This window comes from Acomys minous (genome assembly GCF_964271855.1).
Source record: "Acomys minous genome assembly, chromosome: 15".
Classification (NCBI taxonomy): Eukaryota; Metazoa; Chordata; class Mammalia; order Rodentia; family Muridae; genus Acomys; species Acomys minous.
In genome coordinates this window covers 78,852,572-78,866,116 of record NC_140497.1, presented here as the reverse complement: position 1 = coordinate 78,866,116, position 13,545 = coordinate 78,852,572, and the positions used below count along the sequence as shown (strand labels likewise).

General features: G+C 44.8%; 1 long non-coding RNA gene across 1 annotated transcript in view; it reads left to right on the top strand.

Moving 5' to 3' along the window:
* Window positions 1–1,065: 1,065 nt before the first annotated feature.
* The window catches only part of LOC311585421, a 37,931-nt gene continuing 25,451 nt past the window's right edge, over window positions 1,066–13,545 (top strand). The window contains exon 1 of the long non-coding RNA XR_014775223.1: window positions 1,066–1,218. This is a non-coding gene — a long non-coding RNA (uncharacterized lncRNA). The remainder of the gene's footprint in view (window positions 1,219–13,545) is intronic.

The following is a 13,545-nucleotide window of genomic DNA, read 5'->3' as shown; positions in this document are numbered from 1 at the left end:
GTATCAGCGGCTCTTTACCCAAAGCCCTCTTCCCTTTCTGAGATTAGTTTGGCGGATGCAGGACTGATTCCCTCAGCCCTGAGTGGGACATCCGCAAAGGTCTTTCCAATCAGCTGATGACTCTGCTGTCACTGCACTCTGGTCAGCTTCTGCTCCAACCAGGGATGGTTCCTACCTTCCCTTAGATACTGATATGGAGAGCTCTTCCTAACAAGTGTCTTGTGTCCATCCCAGCTGTTCTCCAGGGCTGACCTGGGCACAGGTGGAAGAGCTCCAGGCGCTCAGTCAGGACTTTCAGTAGAGACTGCGCCAGGAATCGTGAACTGACAGACTCTCTAGTTTCTTAGTGTAAATAGGTACTCAAAGTTTGAATATGCTCACAAACACATGTGTATTATTTACAATGTATGTTGCATACAACCATGCACACCTACATACACATCTGATAACTTTGCAGCATCTTGGTAAGGACTTTCAATGGGGGTAATTTGAAAAAAAATTATTGTATTAATTTTTAGTGTTTTTGCTTTTCTTCCTCGGCTGCTGAATCCACAGCCATTACTAAGGAGGAAGAGAATTTCCTGAGTTTTGTGTTTGGTAAGATGAAAAAGGCAATTTATGGTTTTTTAGAGAATAAGTTTAAGGATTGCAAATAAAATGAAATGACAAACACCCACACATCTCTTACTTAGAAGTATTCCTTAGTTTTTTTTTTTTTTTTTTTCCGAGACAGGGTTTCCTTGTGTAGCTGTGGCTGTCCTGGACTCACTTTGTAGACCAGGCTAGCCTCGAACTCACAAAGATCTACCTGCCTCTGCCTCCCAAGTGCTGGGATTAAAGGCGTGCACCACCACCGCCTGGCAGAAATATTACTTGTTAATAAGTATGTAATCATTTTTGTTTCTTTCAAAATACAAACCAAGCTACTGTAGATGTTGTTCTTAAGATTTTCTCCTGATGCCACCGCAGAAGCCACCCCCCACCCCCTGCTTAGTGCCAGTCCGAGCCTTGGAAAGCTCAGCAGCAAATCTCATGCCAGAAGCTCTAACAGGATGCATGGGTGATTCCAGCAGAGTGCCAAGCCAAGTGCAGGAAGCCAACACCTGCTCCGTGTGTTTGGACAGTCACCGTAATGGAGGCAGTAAAGAAAAACCTGAATTGCTGACAGTGAAACTTGCACAAAGAAAGCCTCCAGGGGGAACAGTTCTTTATGATACAGTAAGTAACGCCTTAAACGTCTTCAGCTTTTATGGTGCTTGCTCGTCTCGGGAACACAGAGTTGGGATTTATGATGACTTCACAAACAGCCTCATACTTATAGCTCAGTTTTTCCTTACGCACCCCCCCCCCCCCCCCCCCCCCGCTCTAGTAAAGTGATTTCTGAGTCACAGCAGCTGGAGAGCTGGGAGTGGCTTTCGTTCTCCTTATTGGACACGCACAAATGGTAGAGTCCTTTCAGGAATTGTTCAGACCCATCCCTTCCTCATGGTTACTCCTGACCTTATTGCAGCAGCAGCAGTGTCTGGTCTTGACAACTTCAGAAGCCTCAGAACTGTTCTTGACACCTTTAATCCTGCCCTGCTCACTGCACCCCAGCTGTCTGCTTTGACCGAGGAGGTTCACAATGTGCAAATCCGGTTGTAGATACATCTCAGTCATAGAGTGCCTGCCTAGCATGTGCAAAAGCCCTGGGCTTAGTCCCTGGTACTAAAATAATAATAACAAAAGCAATAGATAAGCAAATGCAAGTTGGCCTAACATTCCATTAAAAACTATCCCTTACTCACAAAATAAATCTATAGCCTTTACACCCTGACCCCTGCTTGGCCTTCAGCTTTGTATAGTCCCTTTCCAGGTTTTCAGTGTAAAGTCCATCAATGCCAAACCGCTGACTGGGCCCTTGTCCCAGATGCCACCCCTGCTGCCTTTGAGCATCCTTCTTCCTCATCTTCTTCTTTGTTCTCCTTTCAGTTGGGGAAACCCTACTCACACTTCAAGGCTCTACCGTCGATGCTTCTTTCAGGAAATCTTCCATCAGCTCTTCTGGCTGCATGGTTTATCTATCTGTCCTACCTATTTCACCATCAGTCCTACTGAGATCTGTAGCCGTCATCACGTGCCCCAGTCAACACTTACAATGTTCCCAGCTGCTGAATTGAGGCACCTAGGAAAGACACTGAACTACCCTTGATTCCCCCAGTGGGAGTGGGGATTGCAGTGATGAGACCAGATCTAATCAGTGGCATGGGCTGTGATGTCCCCAGAACAGGGTAGCTGTGACTTTCTCCTGCAGTAGTCTCATCTCTGAGGATGTGGGGGCTGGGGGCTGTGCATATTTGATGGCACTTGCTGAATCCCTGGGACTGGAGTCTTCATGGTCCCTTATATATACACACACAGGGCTGATCCCTGGGGTTGGGAGGACTGGTGGGAACTTCATGTTACTGGGCAAGTGAAAAGGAAAGATGGAGCTGGTGGATGGAACAAGATGCTTCCTAACAATGCAGAAGTGCACAAGAGCAGTAGCAAATCATCATGGAAGAGCCCAGAAGTAAAACAGTGTCCTCTGTTGGGTACCATATACCTCCTTTTCCTCTTCTACTTCACCTTCTTATCTGTCCACTTTTTATATTTAGTTTCTGCAGAGATATTTTATGTTCCAAATGACCTAATAACAGTAATGGCATAGAGAAAAAAAAAAGAAAACATTGATAGATCTGTAAAAGTAAACTTGGTCTCAGAAGAGGAATTCAAATTACAGCGACGGCAGAAGTAGCTCATGCATTAAGTGTGGCATCATCAGCTATGAACCAAGCATTGCATTACACATGGCAGATTGCCATGGTGCATAAGTCTAGTTCCTAAGTGCCACCCAAATAAAGTGCAAGATCAAGATGATAGAGTCTCAGCCCAAATGAGGAAACATTCAGGGTTAGACACGACACAAAGCTAGTCCTTGTCAGTCATGCATAAGATATTGTGTTTATTCTGTCATTTGTGAATCGTAATTTGCATAAAATATTTACAGCTTGTTGTGGCTGGTTTGAGAAGTTCAAGGTGAACTGTAGGGCATTTATAACACAGGCAACCCAACTGGTGCTAGAGCAAGCCCACGTCAGTCTTTCCATGGTTTTGAATCCACACTGATTTTGCATTTTCTGTGCCTAGTAAATGTCAGATACCAGCATATCACTCTGGACTCTTTATCTTCTGATTTTCACAGTAGCATTTTTGACCTGAGGTGGAATGATTCTAGCTGCTTGTTTTCTTGCGGATTCCTGCACTTTACATCTTGCCTCCAGGGTGAGAATAGCAGAGAGTGGGACCCTGGGCTCTGCAGTTCATTTAGAAGCCTTCAGTGCACACTTTTTTGAGATGCACTCATTGTGGGCCATCTGACCAGGCACTATGCTGGCACCAGCTGGTGTGGACTAAAGGAGCAGGCAGCACATCCATTAAACTCTTAATATGGTGGTGACCGCAAGCTCTGGTTTGCCATCAGAAGTTGTTAATTTGGTCCCCTTCGTGTCACAAAGAAGGAGAGCTCCAAGGAGGCTGACAGTGGGTGGGTAAGGAACACATTACCAGGCAAAGAAATGAAGCGGCAGAGGGTCTTGTCCCGAGGAAGTTGTCTTCCCGACTCTTATATGGGAGGAGCCTTAGAGAGTAATACTGACCTTGAACAAAACTACCCAGGGAAGTTGGGCTGTGGGCTGTGGGCTGTGTCTGAGATCCAGCCAGACTCATCTGCTGTTCTGTAGGGCTCTTGGGCTTTGAACCAGCCAGCCCTTCTGCCAGTGTGGCAGAGCAGGCCGGCAGCAGAACGCTGATGCCAAATGCATATGCAGCTGGCCCCCTGAATCTCTGTGCACCAAGTGCGAACTCACGGCATGACCCCTCGTCATGCTTTCCACCCACATGGTGACATTCTAAGGACTATCTGGGTACGTTTTCCTCCCTGATCCATTCCCTCTCCCCACAGTAAAGAGGAGCACTACATCTACTATGTCATTACCACCCCTAGCAAGTAACTGCTGGTAATGCCTAGTGCCGAAAGTGTATCCTCCACTCATTATAATGGAGGACTTGCTGTCTGTGATACACTTACAGGACATTTTGGCACAGGACACTGGATTCATCCCAAGACATTTTCATGTTGTTCTGGTACTGGGGATATGTGAGCATCATTTATTCCAAGAGCATTTGGTCTCTGTTGCACTGTCCATGGTCCTCATGAGCAGACGCAGGGGCTTGTGGCTTGTTCGTTCCCACTTCTAGGTTTCCCTGTCTGGCTACAAGGCCCCCCGAGGGCTTTAACATCTGCTCTGCCCTGCATCCGGCTGGAACTTCCCGCCGACCTCAGGACGGATGAGCTTTTTCACGTCTTTACAGGCTCTGCCAGGGCTGTTCACACCTAACTGGGTGAAGGGTAAAGGCTGGCAGGCAACAGGGAGCTGAGGAGCTTTGGGGGTACTGTCTGTTGATTCTTGATTATTTTACGGAGTCTTTATGATAACTCCAGACCATGCGTCCTGCTTGTCCCCAGTTGGCAAACCTAACAGAGCCTCTCATCCTTATCTGACTACTCTGGAGTGCGCCGTTTGGAAGGCTGATGGCATCGCACAGCCTTGCTCACTAGCCTTCGCCTAAGCCACTGGAAGTACCTTGTCAGAGCCCCATCTGGCAAGGCTGACCTTTAGTACTTACTGACTCCTCCTGCGTCTTCAGGATCTGTATCCACCAGAACCTAGAACTTAGACTTAGCCCTGTGAGGGAGAACAATACACGGATTTGCTCACTCATATGTTTCTTATGTAATAGGTGTCCAGCAAATGCTGGTTAAATAAGGAATGAATGGGTTATGGGAAAAGCCCAGTGCACTTTTCATGTGGTCTCTTTATGTCCATGTGGAGAAAGGATAGATGGAAAAGGAGTGGCCATACCAGAAGCGCTAAGACGCCTGCGCAGCTGTGAGCATGGAAGGGCTTTCTCGCCTGAGACTCAGCAATCTTATGCTGCAGATATAAGATCACCAACCATCTTACGTGCAAGAGATGAATGTGCAGTGTTGCTAAATCCCACACAACAAGCAAGGGGCAGAGCGGACAGTGATACCCAGGTCTTTTGACCGCTGTTTATGCTTCTTTTCACAGCCTCTTTCTGGAATTGAGGCTATTATAGTCCTTTTGCAGTTAGGAACTCGTCAACCGATTTTCTTGCTTTAGATTAGGGGTGAGGGCAATGTACTTTTCATGCAATTTTTTCCTCCTTTTGATACTTGTTCAAGACTAATCCCCTAGCATATGAGCATTTATTTGGTCCAAACTTCTGAAATCATGTTGGAATCTCAGCCTACGTAGTTGGCGTGAACAACTATCTATAGTGTGATTACAAGCCAAAGCCACAGTATAGAGAGCTCTGAAGGATGTTCAATTTTGGGTTGATTTTCCCGCCCTCTTCCCATTCTTTGACACGTTACACCTGGGAAGTTGAGTTTAAATTTTGATGTAATTTTATGTACATAACAAGAAGTAGAAGGGATGTCTCCTGGATCGGCCGACTGTGTTGCTTTCTCTGTATTCTGAGTTTTGCTTTATTTCTGCTGGAGGAAGGGGCTTGAAAGTAGATTTCCTCAGTAGCCAATTCTCAATGATATTTACAACCCCAATCTCACACAGCTCTGAAAAAAAATCCTTATTTTTTTCCGAAGTATGATGCAAATTCGTTTAGTGGAAATAAAATATCGGTTGTACGCAAGACGAGGTGATTTCTGGTTTTTATCTCATTTTGTCTGGCTATTTTGTGTTTTTGCTACAGACGTGTTTTATACAGATGCTGCCTGAATCTCACTGACACTGTTACCTAATGTGTGGTAACTCCTAGACTGCAGAATTCTGCAATGTGACTATCCCAAGGGTTCAGTAGTGGATTGTGGGCCAGGACTCAAGAAGCAAGGGGAGAAGCTGTATGAAAAGCACAGGGTGCCAGAGAAGCACAGGGTGGCTACCGCCTCATTCTCCACTCACCCCCGAACCTTCCATCGAACCAACCTGCACATCACTGTTGAGTGTGGACACACCCACATGGTCTTTTTCTGGCGAAGGCATGCGAGCAGAAGGACGGGGCACATACAGACAAGAGCATATAGCTCTTCATTCTCTCTTCCTCTGCCATGAGTTCAGCTCTGTTCCAGATGGAGGCGGAGGCTCTTCCTTCTGGGTCCTCCGTGGGGTCCAACATGGAGCTGTGCTGATCTATCCTGGAGATGTTGCATGAAAGGGAAGGAGACCTCCATTGCTTAAGCTTCTGTCATGGAACCTCATGGTCCCCACAGACAGGCTCACATGCTCTCGGAGACAGGGGAGAGAACCATCTGTTAATGGATTCTCTGTGCTCACCAACACAGCTGAAGCTACCCATACAGTCACTGCTCTGTAGGACCTGGCTGCCATGAAACATAGAGCAGCCTTTCTTCCTGACCCCTGTTCTGCTTTCTGCCACCAGGTCCAATGCTAGGTAGCTCTGGCTTTGTGAGGTCAGAAGTTTAGGTCCAGCTACACACTTTTCTTATTTTACTGGATTTATCAAATTACGTTAAGGAATCTGTGTTGATTTTAATGGATCACTCAACACAAGACTATAGAGGGAAAGGTTGATTTTCTCTTTTATTTTTCCAACCAAACCCAATCCTAAGAAACTAGTGGTAAGATTTTGCTGTATATCTTTCCAGATATTTTTTTTTTTTTGCCCCATGAAAATATACATAGATGCATAGGCTTAGGATTCATGGGGTAAGATTTTAATATTATCTTACTCTGAACATGACTTTGCCAAGGATATGCATCCAATCAGTTACTAGTCCTAAGCAGACATAATTGGATTATTTAATTATTAATAGTGCCCCTTCTGAATGGTTCTTATGTTCAAATCATTCTTATAAAGCCTTTACTTGTATTTAATCCCTTCAATATCTTTGTGAAGAAGTCGCCGGTATTATCAAGATCTTTTGTTTGACAAAATGGAGGCCCAGATAAATCGGTAATTTGTGAGTGTCTCCCAGTTTAGGAAGTGGTAGCGTTAGAACCCCCGGGCAGTCCGGCTGCGCACACCATGCAATCTACTTCATCAGTAAATGGATGGAAAATTACTCAACCATTTCCAAACTGAAGTGAGTAAAGTGTTTTTATCCCCATCTTTTTTTTTTTCTGTAACCACCAAAAGGTTGAGCTAAGCGCACCCATACCTTTATTGAAAAGAATCTCATCTTGGTTTTCCACCGCGTCTGATTTAGGAGACCCCCACTGACTTTGAACGTCCTACCTAGGCAAACAGTCACTGTTACTGTAACTCTTATTCCTAGTAAGAAGTCATGACCTCACCAGATCCTCTGAAATGCTTAATCTACTGTGTGGGCAGAGTGGAGAGTCTGGTTTCTGGCAGCCCAGCCCCCATCCCCACCCCCTGCAGAAACAGGAAGAAGTGAACTGTAAGGGATTATCTTCCCCTAGATGTGTCGGATGCAATCAGACGGCACGGCTTTATGAAGTGAAGTGAAATATTTGTTTTGATTGCTCACTGATTAAGAATACACTCTGACGCACAATCTTGACAGACATCTAGGGCAGCCACCGTACCGTACAAATCTGGGTCAGGGTTGCCTCTCTCTTTCTAGTGCAGCCATTTCGTTTCATTATGCAAAGTGACCCTGGGTTGGGTCTGTGTGATTGGCTGCTTCGTCTTTGGCATTTAATATTGTAGGAGCCCAGGCAGTTGTCAATGTTATTGCTCAATGATTTGTAATGTCGCCTTCCTTGCTGCTCAGCATAGGGTTTAGAAATGCAATTAGCTGGGTACTTAATAGAAAATGGACATACTGACTGAATAGTAAATATGTTACGCTAAAAATAACTCTCGGAGATATTTGTGGTAAAGTACCAGACAAAACCCCTTCTGTTGCTTAAAATGGGGGTTTTATGGAAGGTAAAAATGCCTCAAGTGGAAATAATTAAAAATCATGGGAGATACCTTTTGAAAATGTAATATAGAAGTGCTACAGGCTATGTATTTATCATCAGATTATTACAGTGAGCTGCCACATGAAGGCTACCATGGAATAGACTTAAGGTTAAGTTATCTAGCACAAAGTAGGACACAGAGCAGCACGTGATGAGGCGTCACATGCTGTGAGTGGGGGTGTAACTTGTGCTGAGGGAGGGGCTGCTAGTCATGTGCTCCCTTTAACCGTTGCCTTTAAGAATGCTGTGAGCTTTGTGGTAACCAGTGGCCACTCTAAAATATTTCAAGATCTTAGAAACTGATAATTACATATAGTAATTTTCTAAATTTACCTATATTATAATAAGCATATGTATTTGAAAAATGCCATGTTTTACATGATAAATACATAGTTTTTTGTCAAATAAATAAGTGAATGAATACATTTTTTAAAATGACAGTGACATATGCAAGAAGTACCCATATGGCAAAGGAGCATGTCCCCTCTGTGCTGCAGTGAGTTTGCCTGCTCCCCTCACTCCCCTGTCAGTGCTCCGGCTTGTTCTGTTTGCACTTCTGTTAATGGTGGGGAAAGGCACGTTGGTATGAAGCCTCACTCTTAAGCATATAGGCGTCTATAAGTTCTAATGTGTTCACGTGAATGTAAGGGGTCTGAGAGCTCTTTTGAGCAAGGCATGATCTCACGATTTTCACCAGCAAGAGCCTATTTATGCATTCTGGGTGCTCACTGGGACACTTTTATATCTATAGACGACTGGTGCAGAGCCTTGGAGGCCCTGTGCTTGCTGCTTCGGTCTCTGTGAGGTCATATGACCTTTGCCTTGTTCTCCTGGTGTCCTCCATGCCCTCTTCCCGTGCGCTCATCTGTGGGGTTCCCTGAGCCCTGAGGGGATGGATTTGATGGAGACCTTGCATTTATACTCTCAGCATAATGTCTGACTGTGGGTCTCTGCATCTGTTCCCATCTGCTGCCCCAGAAAGCTTCTCTGATGATGGCTGAATAAGGCACTGATCTATGAGTATAGCAGAATATCATTAGAAGGCATTTTATTGATATATTTGTTAAGACCAGTAGTGTTTGGTTTTACCTAAGTGGTCTCTGGTTCTTGGTTACCCAGGCAATATCAGGTCTGAGTTCCATTTTGTGGAGTGGACTTTAAGTGAGACATTGATTGGCTACGCCTATACGTTCTGAATAACCATTGCCATAGCTTACTTTTCAGACAGGGCAGGTTGTAGGACAGATGTTTTATGGCTTAGTTGGTGTTTATGTGTCTCGTTTGGTAGCCTGCATACCAAAGCTTTCCCATACCAAAGCCACTAGACCATGATGGTGAAAGCTCCATGTAGGCACAGCTGGACGTTTCCATGTTCAGTGAGTTGTATGTATGTATACTCAGGTCATCTGAGGATATATTATAGTGTTTAGCTTAGTATTTTTATGGGACTCCTAAATGTAAGAATAAGCAGGTCTCTGATTCTTGTGCCCACTCCTGGGACTCTTCCCCTTCTGTTGGCTTGCCTTGTCCAACTTTGATATGATGGTTTCTTCTCTATCTTATTATATTTTATTTTGTCCCATTTGGTTGTTATCTCTTAGAAACATGTTCTTTTCTAATGAGAGACAGAAAGGGAGTAGATCCGGAAGGTAGGGGAGGTGGGTAGGAACTGTGAGGAGTAAAAGGAGGGAAAACCATAATCAAGATATATTGTGTGTGAAAAGAATCTATTTTCAGTAATAGAAAAAAGATACTTTTATTTTTTTAACCTATGAAGTTTTTTTTGAGACATTCTTACACAAGTAGTATACTTAGATCATTTATGCCCTTTCTTCTCCCTCCTCCAATTCCTCCTGTGTCTCCTCATGTCTCCCTCTCAAATTGATGACCTAGTCTGTAATTATTATTGTTATGCATACACACACACACACACACACACAATGAGTCTAAATCGTGTTATATGTACATGTACTTAGGATTGATTACTTGGGTAGCCATAGGATAACTTACTAGGGGGCTCAGCCCTGGAGAAACCTGGTCCTCCCTGTCTCTGCAGCTGTTTGTTCATTGCCTGTAGCTCTTCAGCTAAAGCTGGCACCTTAGCCTGTCCACGAATGCCTGCCCACTAATGTTTTCTCTGTGTAGGTTGTGTTTAGGCAACTGCGGTGGGTCGAATGAGGATGGCCCCAAAGGCTCATAAGTCTGAAGGTCAAAAGCTCATGTCAGGCCCAGCGTCTCTCTCTTCCTATAAATCAGGATGTACAACTCTCAGCTATTGCTCCAGTGTCATGTCTGTCTGCTTTGTGCCGTGATGGTCATGGCTGAAACTGTAGCCAAGGTCTCAATGAAATGCTTTCTTTTGAGCTGCCTTGGCCATGGTGTCTCTTTATGACAATATCACCATAACTAAGACAGAAGTTAGTAGAGGGGCCTGGGCTATTTCTGTGATGAGCCTGACCGTGTTTAGAGGAATAGGGAAGACTTTGGGACTTTGGACTAGAAAGGCAGTGGAGCGCCTTAAGCGGGACACAATAGGCCGTGTAGCAGGAGCTTGGACGACAGCACTGTGGGCCATGGAGTTCCAGATCAAGAGGTTTTAGAGCGGGGCATTAGCAACTGGGATAAAGAGCTTTTTTTGGTGATATTTTGGCAAGGTATGTGGCTATCTTTCTCCTTGTGCTAAGAATCTGCTTGAGGTTAAATCGAAGAGTTCTGGATTAATTTCATTGGCAGAGGAGATTTCAAAGCAGAGTGTATGAAGAGGCAGTTCACATTCCCTCCCTCCCTCCCACCCTTCCTTCCTCCCTCCCTCCTTCCTTCCTTCCTTCCTCCGTTCCTTCCTCCCTTCCTCCCTTTCTGCAGTTTAAAAGAATAGTATTTGAGGTACAAAGTATTGGGGTTCATCATGGTCTTCATAGATACGTCCCGCTCCCCTCCTCCAACTTCCCCACCTTTTAACCACAATTACTCTGTCTTCCACTCAGTCTTACTTTCTTTTAATTTTATTTTTATTAATTCTTTGAGACTTTTATATGATGTATTTTGATCACATTCATTCCCTGTTTTTCCCTTAACTACTCTCAGAGTCATTCGCACTTCCAGAATCCGCCAACTTTGTTTACTTATTTAAAAAAAAAAATCTCAATTTGTGCTGCCCACAGATTGCTGAATATGAGCTGTCCACGGGAGCATGGATTTTACTGCATTTGCTAAATGAAGTAAGTCTTTTGGTCTAAAAGATTTGAAACTTTGCTCAAAAAGAAAAACAATAATCTCTCCCACCCATCATACCCTCACCCCTACTCCTCATACCCTCACCCCCCTCCCCTCATGCCCCACCCTCACCCCATTCCCCACCCATCATGTCCCCAACCCCACCCCTACTTGCCGACAGCGTTGGAACGGCTTCTTCCTTAGTCCTTTTCATTGCCCTGTGGAAGGAAGTGCTGGACCACAGCAGCTTTTCTTTCCTCATAGCTAACTGCGATGGCCTCTGTTGCCCAGCAGGTCTGTGAGTTTACCTTAAGCTAAGCCTGAATATGGGCTGAGAGGCAAAACTCTGGGACAGCCCGTGGACTTGCCTATGGGCCCTTTTCTTCATTATGGTGAACTGCAACTCTGGCCTTCACTATCTGCTAATCCAGCGAGCTGTTTCTACAGGGATGAGTGGGCGTGTGAGAATGTCAGGACCCGCCTGTAGGCCAGACACTCTTCAGCCATGTTCATCAGTGAGGGAGTCTGTGGGATTCAGTTACTTTCTCTGAGTTTTTAATGCAGTCATTGACCCAAACAACAACAGGAAACAATGAGAAAAAGTCCCCACCATGGTGAGAGTAGGGCACCATCATATTTTTCACCTTTCTGTTGAGTTGTGCGCTCTCAGCAGGCTGCACAATTTGTTCCAGGCAGCAAAATCTCTTTGAATACCGAGAGTTGTTTTAAGGGACTAATGGGCCTGACACTGCTGTCTGCACTTCATCTTCATTTAAATATTGTCTCATAATAGGCTTTCCTTTCAATGTCCATTCGTTCCTTAATGATACAGTTCCTCCTCATTGCACAGAGATTTAGCACATTGAAAACCGAAGGAAGTGATAGGTGTAGCTGCCCATTCACTGTGCGGTAGCCATCGACTTAACCCAAGGTGGGTACGGATCCCTCGGCTGCTGTTCCAATGGAGGCACTCTTTTATTTGCTCACATCTGGGTATGTTTTTCTTGTTTTTTTTTTTTCTCCTATAGTTCTTGTCATTTTGCTCCTTTCCAAAAGGAGTCAGGTTAGACCATGCGTTGTTGCCTTTACATGTGCTGGTCACTAGGAAATGTGAGCATAGCTCTCTAAGTCTAGCCCCCCCCCCCTCCAACCCCAGCAACTTAGTTCAGCTCTCCTCCATATCACGGTAGTTTTCCTGAAGTTACTCAGTTGCATTTGCTGGCAGTTTCTTTCAGGGCTCTGGCAGGTAACCTGACTCCATGATTGTTGTGTTTCAGGGCACGTTAGCCTAGTGGTCATCTTCTATTCAGAAGAGGGCTGATCTAGGTTTGAATGCATGGCTGTCACTTGTACAGTGCGAGTAGAGATCTTTTAACCAACTCGAGCCTCAGCTCCCTCACATTTAGATTGGGGACAATACCATCCATCCTGTTACCATTGTTAGAGTATGGTCACAAGAATATGTGCAAATGCCCAAATTCCCCAAGCTGCCTTGGTTTTCCTTACTCACTTGTCAGACTTGATCATTTGTCGTTCCTCCACCTCTTGTGAGGCTCACTCCTGTGTTTCAAATATTGGGGTTCCCCCTGTACCCCACACATTTTTCATTATTTAAATGATACTTTATTTCTGTGAGTGGCTGGTCACAGTTGCTCTGGAAACCTAACATTAAGTCTGGAAATTTCATATAAATTTTTTTTTTCATCATGAGTGATAGAAGCGAGAGGCCCCGGGTAGAGGAGAAACCTTTGGTTTGTGCCTGAACTGTCAGCATTGGCTGCCAACTGCTCGGGCAGGTGCTCTGCATCACTGGGAAGTCCAGCTGCTTTTCAGGCTCACCATTTCTTTTTTGTTTCTGTCTTCTAAAAAATATATCTCTAAGATGTTATGAGACCATTTGCTAAACCCTTTGAGGTATTGTAGGTATTAGCTAATTGATTATTTTAAATGCTTTGAAACTGGCAGGGTGCTCAGTAAGAAAGACAGGCTACAGAACTTTAAGCAGGTTCCATGGGAGCACAAGCTGTAGCAAATGACCCTTCTGATTTGCCCTGGTACCTAATGGAACTTGCTTATTGTGTAGCATGCCCCCATTAAGATGAGTTATTTCTGTGATTATATTTAAAACACGACCTGGGAGAATGCCCTAAGTCAAAGGAGTGTTTGGAAAAGATAGAAAGCTTTCATCCAGTGGAGCTGCAGCCCCTGGAACCACTTGGGTCTTTCAGGCTCAGTAAAGGCTCCATAAAGCAATTTATTTAAGAGTCTATAGTGCACTGTGGGGATGAGGGGGGCTGGACGTGGTCACCATGGTTCC